The following is a 13,212-nucleotide window of genomic DNA, read 5'->3' as shown; positions in this document are numbered from 1 at the left end:
CTAGTAAAAGCATCTAATTATATGAATAGAGAGTAAGTTTTTAACAATTAATAGGTAAAATTATTGAGGAAAATGTTAAGAAATTGTTTGGTGCTGTACCTGTCACACTGAAAGAGATTTGAAAGATGGAGTTACCAGGATCAAACACTCCGTAGTAAGTTTTTTCTCAGAGTCTATGCACGCCTTAGCAAAATGCAGCAAGGAATGATAAACAGGAAGTGGTAGACTGCGACGCAATATTTAACTGAACTTATTAAACGAGTATCAGTCAGATCATATTTAGTACTGATGAGCTTGTCAAAGATTCCAATATTGTTTCCAAGAGATAAGTAGGATGGTGCTCAGTATCTAAAAAAATATATATATTCTAGAGGAGTTTACGCATGCAGTTCTTCACTTTCCGTCCTCTTGTAAGATCCATGCATGCATATAAGACTAATTTCATTATTGGAGAGACCTAATATATCCATGGTCGATAACCCTCATGAAATTTGAGGCCATGGATTCTTAATTGCTACTGGTACCTTTTCTGAGAAAATGCATCTTTACTAACTTGACATTCCATATGACATTCGATGCAAGCCATTTATAAGCAGTTTGATCTCTCATTCAAGGTTTAGCTACTTGATGGATATCATGTTAATCAAGCCAACAACTTTAGATGAATACCCACATGATCACAAAGCATGATGCAGCTATTTGACAGTGGATACTGGCACAAGTTTTATTGTGATTCTCTCATTTTCTTTGAATCTCTATTCTATTATCCAATTAGAACTATTTCCTCTATAAATTTAACCTATTTTAGACCATCTATGCTTATTGGAATATGTAATGAGAGATACATACCATCATGAAATAAATTCTAGTTTTATATGCTCCAGGAGCCGAAAGGTACAGCAGCCAACAAAAGGAGAGAGTGAAAAACAAAATTTATATGATAAAGGCCTATGGTATAGTTGAAGGGCATTCCCGAGGCTTTCTTAGAAGACTTGGATCCAGCAACAGATAAACTGATACAACAAACTAATATTATCTGCTATTCAATCATATAGTACAATAGCCTCCCTTATCCCCATGAAAGCCTCTCGTGGTTTAAGAACAGGAAAACCTTATATTCCTCCTCTTCCTTGTTTCTTTAGAAGGCTCAATCTCCTATGCTCAAAACTTCAATTCCTGTGGACAAATTTGTCTTTCACATAGACCAGTTGATTGTTTTTGGGAGAAGGAATACAAAGGATTAAACCTTCAGTTGACAATAAGAACCATTTCATAAGTCCGCGTGCATGTGTTGAGCTGAGTACACCAGATCGTTCTTTATCATAATTCTGCTATGTTTATCATCAATTTGGATTATCACCTCTCTTGGTCTTTACTAACTTATCTTTTTCTCCCTTGTGTTTTATGTAAACCACTCCCGCACTAAATCATTTTTATGCCTTTGAGATTGATGGTTTATTTGTTGTGGGGGACAATGCATATCTTTTTTCTAAAGTGATAGCCCAGTATATGGATGTCTTGACCTGCATGGAGAATCGCATTACTGAGACAATCTTTTCATCGGGCCGAGGGCATTCTGTCTGAGTTTCTGCAAAAGATATTTCTAAATAAACACATTATCTTCTATAAAGTGCCTGAAAACCAGCAATTCTCTCATGTTCGCATTTGCTACTTTAAGTTTGTACCACTTATCTTCTTTTTTTATATATACCTAAGAATTCTAAAATCCAAATTGGTAGCTTTTTTTTTTGAAGAGCAAATAATGAACCTTGCAGGCATATATATATATATATATATATATATATATATATAACCGGTATACAAGACCATAAATATTTACTAGATGAAGAAGACAAACAAAAGAGATGTTCCCGGACCCATGTCATGAGGCAGGAAAGCTGGCCTTTTGGTGTTCATGTGCTTGTCTGCATGGGGACAAAGGAGTGTGCTTGGTCAGTCGTCCTCCATTGCTTCGCATCCATGCACCTTGTCCCCCCGCTACCCATCACTCCATGAGATTTTAGCTAGGCTTCTTCCTCCTAGGTGCCAAAAATAGTTTAAGACACGATCCTTTGCTTCCTTGTAGCTACTCTCAGAGGAATCTTGGTGCACTTTTCTCCCCCCTTTTTCACCTTGTTGAGATAGGGGTCAGTGCTCTTGGGGATATGGATCGACTTTGGTAGTGAGATCTCACAATCAAATTAAGTTAGGAGATGATTACTCACTCGGTTGACATGTCTCACGGACGTGGCTTCTTGTATCAGAGTTCCTTCAAATCCTGGGTTTCATCAAGCTGCCATGAGAGAATGCAGCCTAATAGGGCAAGTGGAATAACATCAACGATCAATCCTAGGTGGTTCCCGAGCCTAAAAGGAACCCTAGTGGAATAACATCAATGATCTATCATTTCTTTTTTTTTTTTCACCTTACATTTTTCTGTCCCAAAAAAAACCAATCTAATTAAGAAACTAGCAATTAAATGGGTTCACAATGTATGTCAGGCTTGATATAAAAACCCACATGGAACTGCACTTTCTAGATGATGTTTAAGATAGTACATGAAAAATCATGATAATAGAGAAAGCATGATCGACAAATTGTTCCTTAAAATTAAGGATTTCCACTTCAGAAATCTAAGCCATGATTTAATTTCTTGCCAACATGCAAGGCATGCATTATAGAAATGCATCTAAAGGCACCGACTAGTTTGGTTGATAAAATCACTGGCTCATAGGGTTTCGGCGCCAGCAAGCATTCGGAGTTGGAATCTCACCTTCACCACTGCTCATGATCTCACTGAATTATAATATACCTTGGCCATCTTCTAAGAAGTGCAGCATATGAACAAAGCAAATTAAGTGGAAAAAGGTCATCTGTAATATCATTTTATGCATCTGTTAAGCTTTTGTGTACTGATATTAATTCCAGTATACCAAACTACACAGATGTGAGATTATTAAATCCGAAGAATGCCACCAAAAAGAAGTTCATGGAAAGGAGAGTAGAGGATATGATTAGAGAAGAATGGCCAGCTTTTTGTTCGGCATATGGTCGTCTGCCTGAAGACTTGAAAGAGAACTCGGATTAAAGAAAGCAAGGAAGTGGGGTTGAGCATGGTCAGCTGTCGCTCATCTTCACTTCCCCTTCACTTTGTCCCCTGACCACTCTTTAATCCCTTGTTTCGTTGGTGTTACTCCTATGTGAGTGGAATGCCAGCCAATGATGAGTCGCCGCGGGAGACTCTCTTTTTAATACTCTCTCTCTCTCTCTCTCTCTCTCTCTCTCTCTCTTAAAAAAAAATTTATTTGTTGAATCAAATCCATCAGCTCAGCGGTGAACCAGTCAAACCAGAAAGAAACAGGCACAAACACGAACAAAGAAGAAAGAGAATGAAAAAGAGAGCTACATGGGCATGTTCCTCCATGCTGCTTTCTGGTTGAACCATTCCATCAGTGGTGGACCTGATCCAACTAAATTTTTTTTCTGTTTCCTCTTTCGGTCTTTTTTTTTTTTTTTTTTTAGGCTGAGGGCTGTTTTTCTTTGGAAAAGTTAGGGCTTATCGTCTGAGTTGACTGCCATTTTAGTTTCTGTCAATGACAATTTAATTTTTTCATTAATTTCTATGGCTATTATAAATTTAATCTCTAGTACAGCATGCCTAAATAGGTATCCAAACCGGGTTAATATATAGGGCTAAGGGGTTTTCCTGCTTGCGTGGATTTTCTACAATTAGGAGGATTGTCTTGCATTCATTCCGTTTAGACTTTGGAACAAATTTGCTCCTACTAACAAAAGTTAATATCATCATCTTCTTCATTATTATTAGTACAAAGTTCATAATTGAAGCTTCCATATATCTTGTCACATATAGCATGCATATGCCTTATTCACGATGGGTCCACTTGAATCTTTTAAGCATGTATCGAATGGTTGCCATCATAGCTGCAAGTGGGTTTTGCAACTTGGCTGAAGAGGATGAGGGTGCAGGACATTTGGTTCAGCTAGTGGATATGTTATAACAACTTGCAGTGTAGCTACAAATAGATATTATGACTAGATTATAGACTTTAGGATTAATCCGGAGTGGGATACTTTTGTCTTGATATATTGAGATAGCCTGATGGCTAGAATGATAGAGTTTGGATCCTATGCATGGTGTTTTTTTGCACCGCAGAAGTTTTTACAATTCTAGATAGTCGCTACATCGTTCATCTTGGACATTGAGCGCATCGAGAGGATGAGTGATAGCCGTTCATCATCCAGATGGATGATTTGGTGGCTATCTACAGCTCTTTTATGGTTCAAAACATGCACAGGAGGGGATTCTGAGTTAAAATGGTAGAATTTTGGATCGAAGTAGAAGTTTTATTGTATTAGCATTATTTTTGCAAGATGGGGAAAAAATATCCGTAATCTTCAAATTGTTGTGCTAGTTGGAATTGATTCGCCAACATTGTCATTTCTAAGGGCAATGGATCGAACAAGCATAGAATAAGCGTGATTAGTGATTACACTTGACTAGTGAGTTCGAGACAATTAATCAATGAATGGAAACATACGATAGAACAAACAAGATAAAAGCATAATTGTTGCTCTTCATCCTCCATTTGGAGGAGATTCCATGTTTGAGTACCATTGGAATGAATGCTTTCCTTAGTGTGGACATAAGTAATTGCCTCATCAATGATGTGTTATGACCATTTTGATGCTTAGGTTCAAGATCACGTCATAGTATTTTTAAACTTGATACTTAGGTTTTTGGTTAGGTTAAGCACCAGCAAAATACCTAATTTTTGTTTTCTAGACAGTTTTTTGATTGTAGATCATATTCAATACTCTAGATCTTAAAATTGGATGGATTTCCATTGATATCAAAGTATATAGTATATGATCCAACTCTAACATAAATGTAACATTATTCATGATTACGCCAATAGCACAAGGGCATGGATGCAAATGTTCCTAATTAAAAGTTATTGTACCAAAAAATACTCAGTGTTCATGAAGTTAAACCATCTCAATCGTGAAATGAATCGATTCTTTTTGGACAAATATAATGAGAATGTCACCATCCTGGATCAAAAACCTTAGAGGCATCTTCACTTAGAGAAATAGGTGCAAACTTGGCAGGTCCAATCGATCTTGTGGAATGAAAGAGATAAAGGTTAGCTAGGTCATGGATTTTGGCCTCCTCATGGTGGCTTAGTTGTTAATCACAAACCACTCCGAATTCATCCATGCACGTTGTTCCCTTACCACCCATCACCCTCTATGATTTTAACAACACGCCCACTCCCTAGAAGCCAAAAGATAATTGGGAGATGATCTATTGCTTTGTTGGAATTTTCTTAAGTTAATTAGCAGAATCTTGGAGGATTATATATGGACCATGACAAGAGCCACTTTAGGGGAGAAAGTCACGCTCTTGACCACTTAGTGGAGTCATTAAATACGAGGGTGCATGGATCTAGCTGTAGAGAGGAAGCATGGAGACGCTTGTGGCTCAAGCCACAAATGCTTAAAGAATCGCCTCCCTTTGCATCAAACAAAAAAACAAATACTTGAGAATCCAAAGTGGCTTTGATATATCATAATGAGTTTACATTGGTCAAATTAGGGTCCCGGAAATGTTTGAAGCATATGATAGCATGTTATTATGGATGATCATATAGTTAACCCATTAAACCATAAAATAATTAGTGTAACTCTTCCTTCTTTTGTTTCCTTTTCGGTGATAGTAGAACAATTAGTATGATGCAAAAGCTTCGTTAGTTAATAACAAATGTTGTTTGCAAGCTATACTAGGTCTAACTAATGTTAAAAGGTAGTCGAACCAAATCGTAATGGTCATTTCCAAATTGCATCAAATTGGTGTAGAGTTTCTATGTAGTAATCGTTGGCTCTGATACCACTTATAAGGAAGACGGGAAGTTCTAATATCAGAAGAATTAGAGATGCATGTGGGAACCCAATTCAACTTAAAAGTTTATCATATTATATTTTGGGCTCAATCATCTACATATCAATCATTCTAATTCCCACTATTATTCCATATAAGACTAAACCTTATATATACCTGGTCCTCAATAAAATCCAACTTCTTGCACATGCATGCATTCTAAGATAAGGTGCTCGTTCCTCATTTAAACATTATCACACTTGATTTAACTTCTAACAGAGAAAATAACATCTAAAAAAAACTAGAGACACATGGGGATCACTATATAGGAGAATTTGGGTTTAAACCTTTAGTTTGCTTGTTTATTGTTCCACAAGTATTTAATCTAGAGGCAATTCTAATAAAAAGCAGATCAACTAATTAAGTATGATTAACAAATATATGCAACAAAGCCTTCCTATTGTTTATGTCTATTTGAAACATTTGCTCGTTGCCTTATTCTAGGCCCCTGGTATTCAGAAACAAGAAGCTCCCCAGAGCCACAGTAGAAGTTGACTCTTCTCAATCATCTTTATGTATTAAAAGCCGACACTTCACTTTGTATTACAACAATGCCAATGCGTCCAAAAAGTAAATAGAATAGGTCCATTCCTTCTTTTAGCTTTCACTCCATATTATTTCCCTTTAGGAGAGTGAGAAGAGAGAAGGCAAACTAACTAAAGATTTAAGTATTTATCTATCTGTATATAATCTAAACTATTTGTAAACGCCTGCTCATCAGCACTCATAGCATAGAAATGGCTGACGAGATCAAAATTATCCATAAAATATTTCTTGCACTTGAATCATCCAACACATTCCAAACATCATATTTCGATATATAACAATGTTTTAAAATGCTTTACAGATTTTAAATTCCCATAATATCTCTATTTATCTCCATTAAAAGGTATCACCACCCCTAAATCTATCTCAGTGCACTCTCCTAAGCATGCCGTTGAATTCCTCTCCATCTTTTAGTCCACCAATCCTAGCCTTTTCCTACCCTTACCAACTCATGATCCAAAAAATTCTTCATCATTATTGATTGAATGTTATGCAACCTTTCACTCGTAATAACCATTTTCTTACAAAATTCATAGATCAATTCTAATTTTAAAAATTTGTAATAATTAATTAAAGTATTGGGTAACTAAAGTTTTTAACAACTATATATATTTGTGTGTGCACCATGACCAGTAAAGTGTTTGCCTATAGGTATACCAATGGGCAACCATAAGGACCAATTTTGTTATTCTTATGCCTATCTTGAGCCTATTTATTATTGTTGCTGAAGTTAATGATCTAAGTATTAGCTTGGTGGTTACAGTTATCTGCTTACAGCCGGATGGTCCGGAGTTTGAGTCTTAAAGCAATGTTGTTTCAAGATTTCACCTCAAATAAAGGTTGAAAAATCCTAGATTTAAGCTTCAGACATGACCAACCACTTACATATAGGTGGGATCTCCTACCAGCCATAATTTTTTTTTTTTTTTCAGTAGGGATTCCCTTAAGGGAGGAGGCCACAACATTCTTCCAAGAAGACATCCACAAGGCACGTTTCTAAGGTTGCTGGTCCCAATAGTAACACTTCCTCCTTCAGTAACATGGAACATCATCATAAAAGGAAGAAACCAACCAGTTTTGTGGGTTAGGACCTCACCCAGATAGGCTTATTTATGATCTCTATAAGGGTGCCAACCAACCAACTTTGTTGCCAATGGGTCAGCCACCAATAAATTAAAACAAAAAACTTTGTTGCCAAAGGGTCCAAAGTGGCTAGTGAAAGGGTGCAACCCCATGTAACATGATAGCAAACAACATGAGCTACCTACTTGGTGAAAAAGCAACATACTGTTTATCTGGTGAGACAATACCCCACAAACTAGGGCTGGCCATGCATTGAATTGAATTCGGATCGAGCCGACAACCTCTCAACCTGAACGAGCAGTAGCCAATTATCGAAAGTGAGTTCGGCGAGGGCCAAGAAACCTTCAACCTGAATCTGATCTGATTATATATTAGGGCTGAAGCAAGCTGATTATAAAATAAACATCTTCCTGGGAGTAAACTGAAGTTAGTTACCTGGTGGTGGTCTCGATACAAGATGTACAAATATCAAGTCTGCAACCATACTAAGCATGTATGGTTGGCTGAGCTCCAATAGGTCTAAAATTAGCTCCTGATAAAATTGTGTGGAATGGCCTGTGGGCTGTACTGGGCCTGGATTGGAGAGATCCAATTCCACCTCCTGGGCCCATCCTGCTCAGTTCCCAGAATAATGTATGTGGGAGTTGGAGATTGGTGTAGTACATGGGGAATGAATCCCTGACCTTCAGCATTTTCCACTAAATGATGTATTATGCAGCATACCATTACATCAATGTATTATGCCCATCCTGGTACAACCACCATCAAAATTTTTACCAGCAGGGTGACTGTACTATCGAGTTCTAGGTTTTTGCATTATTCGAAATAAAGAAATCCTGCAGCCCATGAAGTATTACTAGCAATGATCTCATCACAAGATTACTAGCAGCCAAACATTAGTCAGGCAATGAAACTCACCCAACACCATTGAAGATCTCATTCAAGATGACAAATTTCATTCGTAAGTTAAAAAAATAAGCATCCAGCAGTGTTATTGGACAGGTTTTGATCACATTCTAGGATCTTTAGACTGGAATTCAGAAGTCAGTAAGGTTCATATAAATTAGCAACACCTCTAAGGAATCATTGATAGAGCAGTGCCACCATTATCAATAGCACACAAATCTTGAAAGAGCTGCAGTGCTAAAGCAATCCCCTTGGATCCTACAATATAAAGCCATGGGTCCCAATGGGATCCAAAACTTATTGTACCTAGATTCAGATCCAGTGAGACTGGTTGCCATGTGCAAATCCAACCAAAAACTTTTGCTTGAAATGGAAGACTGCAAATTGCAGGAAGGCAATCTCTAATCAACTCCAATCCGGCATCTCATAATTTCTTGATGGGAACCATTTCTGGAGCCCTGGTCCCTGAACCACACCTTGCATTCTGGCCATGCAGAACCATTCCTACTGGATATGCTACCAGTAATTGGAAGTTGAAAAACTATGAAGCAAATAGAGAAAACTTTTGAACACATCAGCCTAGAGCAGTGGCGAGATGAAACTGATACCACAATTTTATTCATTGCACAGTTGTTTCTCAACCATTTTGCTGCTTGAATGAGAACATCACAACAATCAAAAAAGAATCAAGAAAGACGGATGTCGAAATCCTTGATTTTACACCATAATAGAAAAGGCCAACTGCAAAAGAGTGAGGCATCTGTCTGCAAAAGCCACCAATACTCGAACAGACCAATAATCGACATCATGCATGATAATGATAATTGACTGTTTAACTTTGATCAAAACTTTGCATTCAAGTAATAGATCTAGACAGTAACCTTGGTATAAAGGAGTCTTAAGATGAAGTACCAGAGAGTAGACATCATGATTTTTCTTTTTTTAAAGAAAGAAAGAAGACAAAAAAGAAAACATCTGCTCTTAACATCTTCGGATGCTAAAAAAGCCCACTTCAACCGCATCAAAGAGTCCATTAAATATAGATATCGCCCTAAAGAATGAGTAAACACATTTTGCTTTGCATAAACATGATTCTGCGTCGCAAACTTGCAATGGAAATGAGCACCTGCAAGCAACAAAGCTTTTGCTCAACAAGAATAATAAAAAATGACTTTTCATCATAGAACAAATGCATGCAGGTAGAATTGTTAATTGGCAGGGTTTGGACATAGGTAAAGCTCAGTTTGATTGGCTTGACTAAAATTAGTTTGTCCAGCCTGACTCCCTGCCAAGTAGAAGCCCCACAAGCAGGAAATCAGAGATTTGATGTAAATCATTTGCATACCTCTACGGCCTGCTAGTCTTTCCAATTGAGCATTTCCCAGAGAATAAATGCTTCGGCTTCAAGTTAGGAATGACTCTATCAGCCTCTCCCCGGCGAGCAGCCTTATTCCTTATCTTCACAGACTTTTTTGCTATCTTAAGTGCCTTGAGTTTCTGAGAAGATTCCTTGAATCCTCCAGGTGTGACTTCACCAGGTGGTTGTGATTTGGACCTTGACTTTGACCTTGCTCTCGATCTTGTCCGCAGTTTCTTGCTGAATTGTTCACCATCGATATCCATAGCATCTCCATATTCAACTTCTCTAGCCAGTGACCCCTCGGGTTTTCGACCTCTTCTAGAGACAGATCTGCTCCAAGCATGATTAATAGCTGCAGTGGGGTCCAACCCCAAAGCAGACAACTGCCTTCCCATTCTCTCAGATGTGAATTTCCTGTCTTTGTCAAATTTTCTCGGCACTACAGGATGGCGCTCAGCAGTGCTCTTCTTCATTTTATGCTCCTTCTTTAGCAAACTCTTCTTCTTTCTAATTTCAGCCAAAGCTTCTTGCTCCTCAAGGGTCAACTCTTTCCCATCAATCTCAAAATATTTTTCCTCTGCCTCTTCTTCTAGATGAAGCCCCTGTTCCCCATCCAACTCTTCCAACCTCTGTATAATATCTGCATCAACAAAATCATGCACATTGTGCCCATCCAAAATCTCTGGCATTATGTCCTCCTTCCACTCATCATTGGCCAAAATATAATGCTTCCTTAGGTTAGCAGAATAAACACCAGCTCCACCATTCTCATTTTCCAGATCTTTCTCAAGCTTCCGCTTTTCCTTCTCCACATTAGCCTTTGCCCTGGCTTCCAAGACAGCCTGAGGAATGCAAGGAGGCCGCTCTTTAGTGTCTCGAGGCTTTGGAATTGCAACATGAAACCGATTCAAACAATCATTGATCTTATTTGATTTCATCTTCATCTCTACCCTCTGATTCAGAAGCCTCTCGCAAGCAGCATTCTTCACAGCTATTACTCCGTCATCAGTCAAAGCACTCATAGTCAGCAAGACACTCTCATCACTAGGCTCACCACCATGGGCCATCACAGTTTTAATTGCCTCAGCCTTCATCTCCATTACCAACTTCATGTCATCATCAGAAGCCCTTCCAGAGGCTGCAGATCAATCTTATTGCAAACAATAATTAGTGGTTTATTGATGAACAATAACTTGATGCGGTGAAAGAGTGCTGCCTGCTGGGCAATGCCATATCCACAGGAGCCTGAAATGTCCAAGAAGAATAGCACAGCAGTCCTTACATGTGCCAATGCCGTGATGCTGCACATCTCTATAATGTTTCTGTCCTCAAATGGTCGGTCAAGAATCCCAGGAGTGTCAATTACTTGGTAAGGGAGATACTTGTAATCTGTGTGACCAACAAACAAGGACTTGGTTGGGAAGGCATATGGCTGGACATCCATCCACATCAGCCCTGGTGATCTTATTTATAAAAGAGCTCTTTCCAACATTCGGGAACCCACAGATCAGAACAGTATGAGCATTGGGGTCAATAGAAGGGAGCCTGGCCATGTGCTGACGTATTTGCTCTAAGTAAGCCAAGCTTGGACCAATGCGCTTTATAACAGTGCACATGCGACCAAGACCAGCAACCTTCAAGCATTTGCAATGGTACAAGGAGTCCCCATACTTGAGCAACCTTACATATTCTTTTGCAACCCTTGCAATGATGTTGCTAGCTGTGTTGACCTGGCCTAGGGCAAGCTTGTAGTGATCTCTGTTGTAGAGGACATGGAGGAGATCACCGTAGAATGGGTGGATGTCATCCAATCGAGGGAACTCATTAATTATGGTAGAGAGCTTCTCATGGAAGTTCTGCTGGGTGAATTGCACCTTCCGCATGTAGAAGCTACGAAGGCGGGAGATGCTGCATCCCTTATGGACTACTGTTGGAGTCTGGCGCTGAGTGCACGAAAGGTTAATGTTGATGAAGTCTTTCTCAGATGGCACAACCGTGATGTTCTTGAAGTATTGAACCATCTTATCAATACTTATCCAGAAACCTGGATTATTTCTGAAATTGCATTTAGTTGAGAAGTTAATAAACAGAAGAAAAATATCTGAAGAAAGAAATACAGAAATTGAAATACAACTATAGGTTTCATGGAAGCCATAGCTAACTTTAGATTATTAAGAAGGTGAGGTAAATTGTTATATCTATTTATCCTTTAAGCAATATGAGTAAAATATACGCATAAACAGTGAGACTAGTCTGTCAAATTCATGTCAATTGTACATATCCTATGTGTGAGTATGTTGTACTTTGCTAACTATCCTAGCCAATAGTTGAATCCTCCAGAAATTCACAACGGAAAGCTTTGAACTTAGAGCAAGGTTTGCTGTACCGATACCGGACCCCGTACCTGTGCCACACTAGCATGGTGTTAGTACGATACGCAGTACGTCGGGCGTACTAAGGGTCAGTACGCCACCGGTACTGGTACCGTCCAGTTCGGTACGATACATCATACATTGACTTAGACATAAAGAACAATAATAGAGTAGAATCATCATTCTTCATCATTTAATCAATTGATTAATAGTTGACTACTGTAATCGAATCATAACAAAAACATGTTTCACATTAGACTTCACATCATGATCCATACAAAAGTTAAGATAGTGTGGTCTCTGAGATCTATAATGTGTATCATAAGACATTATAATATGACATTTTTTGGCAGACGTGTATGACACCATTTTTGCATGAGGATGCTCGACCAAAAGGTCACTGTGTGGACTGGATGTAGAATGGTAATCATGTTCCAAGATGCTGCCAACGTTGGTTCTTGCAAAGGTCAGAACCAAAGATCAAACTAATGCAGGGCCGGCACAATGCATTTGGAGGAATTCACTAAGAGAAGCCTTTCTTTAAAATATAATAAAAAGTTTTAATAAGTGTAAAATACTTTAAAAATTTATTTAAAAATAATTCATTTAGCTTTTTGAGATGCATTGTCAACAGAAGCATTTTAAAATCCTTCTAACAACTTCCACCAATACTATATTGAAAGTTTGATCTATCATCTATTCCTCTAATTTTTATCACCCAAAAGTACGGAATAAGTAAAATGACCAATTGATCATATCCTCATATGTCATATACTCATATCCTATCAGTATATTGTTTAGTCATGTAATAACTCCAAAAAAAATTTTATATAAAAAAGGATAGAATAGTCCTTTAAAATTGATATAAGAGGCAAAATTGAAAGGAATCAAAAGTTAATGGCATAACAGTAGATATGTTGAAGTGTTAGGGGCAAAATGAAAATTTAATAATATTAAACAAAGGGTGAATAGTGCTTGATGTGACT

At 38.0% G+C, this 13,212-nt stretch overlaps 1 pseudogene across 1 annotated transcript; it reads right to left on the bottom strand.

The window, feature by feature from the left end:
- Nucleotides 1–9,371: 9,371 nt before the first annotated feature.
- Nucleotides 9,372–12,857, bottom strand: LOC148714330 (nucleolar GTP-binding protein 1 pseudogene; annotated as a pseudogene). Its single transcript, XR_016399841.1, has 2 exons — nt 9,840–12,857; nt 9,372–9,620 (listed from the first exon to the last, which is right to left on the bottom strand). The product of XR_016399841.1 is annotated as a nucleolar GTP-binding protein 1 pseudogene (transcript).
- Between the last annotated feature and the right edge of the window lie 355 nt (nt 12,858–13,212).

The sequence above is a fragment of the Phoenix dactylifera genome, chromosome 3, assembly GCF_051530095.1.
Source record: "Phoenix dactylifera cultivar Ajwa chromosome 3, Ajwa_hap1_PhDact_Kaust_v1.1, whole genome shotgun sequence".
NCBI lineage: Eukaryota > Viridiplantae > Streptophyta > Magnoliopsida > Arecales > Arecaceae > Phoenix > Phoenix dactylifera.
This window is presented reverse-complemented; position numbering and strand designations above follow the sequence as displayed.